This window comes from Cibotium barometz, chromosome 15, assembly GCF_041138505.1.
Source record: "Cibotium barometz isolate CiBa-2024 chromosome 15, ASM4113850v1, whole genome shotgun sequence".
NCBI classification, from domain to species: Eukaryota; Viridiplantae; Streptophyta; class Polypodiopsida; order Cyatheales; family Cibotiaceae; genus Cibotium; species Cibotium barometz.
Window position 1 is genome coordinate 56,204,877 of NC_141060.1, and position 1,080 is coordinate 56,205,956.

The 1,080-nt window shown below is 35.3% G+C and overlaps 1 pseudogene; it reads right to left on the bottom strand.

The window, feature by feature from the left end:
* Positions 1–413: 413 nt before the first annotated feature.
* On the bottom strand, positions 414–860 carry LOC147631444 (histone H3-like centromeric protein cnp1 pseudogene; annotated as a pseudogene).
* Between the last annotated feature and the right edge of the window lie 220 nt (positions 861–1,080).

Here is a 1,080-nt window from a genome sequence, read left to right on the forward strand (position 1 = left end):
TTGGCCTGGGCCTTGCTACTGGGAAGATTGATCTTCATGCTATCCACTCGAGCTTGATGGAAATTTTGTTGTAATTCCTTCGTTTAAAGCTCCTACTGACTCTGTTGAGCCTAGTACTAAGAGAAGCAGAGTTTAGGATTTTTGTACTTGTTTCTGTGTCATGATGTAACAGTTTTTATATTAATAAATATATATTTTTGAAGTTTTGTTGTATTCGTGGGTGGTGCGATCAACAAATAATATTTAATCATTAATTTAAAATTAAAAATCACAATACAATTATGATTGCCAGATATAATCAAGTAGACACTTGGCAGCAAGGATCAAAAAAATATATTTTCATTAAGTAAAGCATTTACATCATGATCACATGAGATTACATTGTGGCATATACATGAGATTACAAGATCTCCCTAAAACTGCGGCTCATCACCATAATCTTCCCTCCACTTTCGAGTGCGTAGAACTAGCCGCATATCTTTGTCAATGATGGTGACTCTCTTGGCATGGACTGTTGTCGCGTACATTATGTCACCATACATGTCTACCAAAAAAGCTTCAGTAGCCTCTTTAAGAGCTTCCAAAGCTACTGCTATCCATCGTGTGGGAGCCTCACTATTGTCGACCCGATGATGCCATCGAGATATCCAACTCTCGTTCAAATCATCCATGATCTCCCTAACAAGGCGATGAAAAGGTCTCCTTGGGATCAGAAGGTATGTTGTCTTCTGATACTTTTTTATTTCTTTCGAAGAGACGGTGCCAGGTCTCCACCAACATTTGCGATGTGTGGGCGGTGGTGGGGGCTTGACCTTCTTCACGGGATCAACCCTCGTGGCAGTCTGCTTAGTGCGAGCCATGTTCTTAAAGAAGATAAAACAAGAATAGAATTAAAATGAAAGACTCTAAACTTATATTTATAACTTTAAAAACTAAAAATATAACTTATATTTATAACTTCAAAAATTGAAGATATAACTTATATTTATATTTTTATAGAATGAAAATAAATAACTCTTAAATTTTTTAGTAATTTTTATTATATTTAGTAATTTTCTTATTTATAAGAGCCCCTCTAAT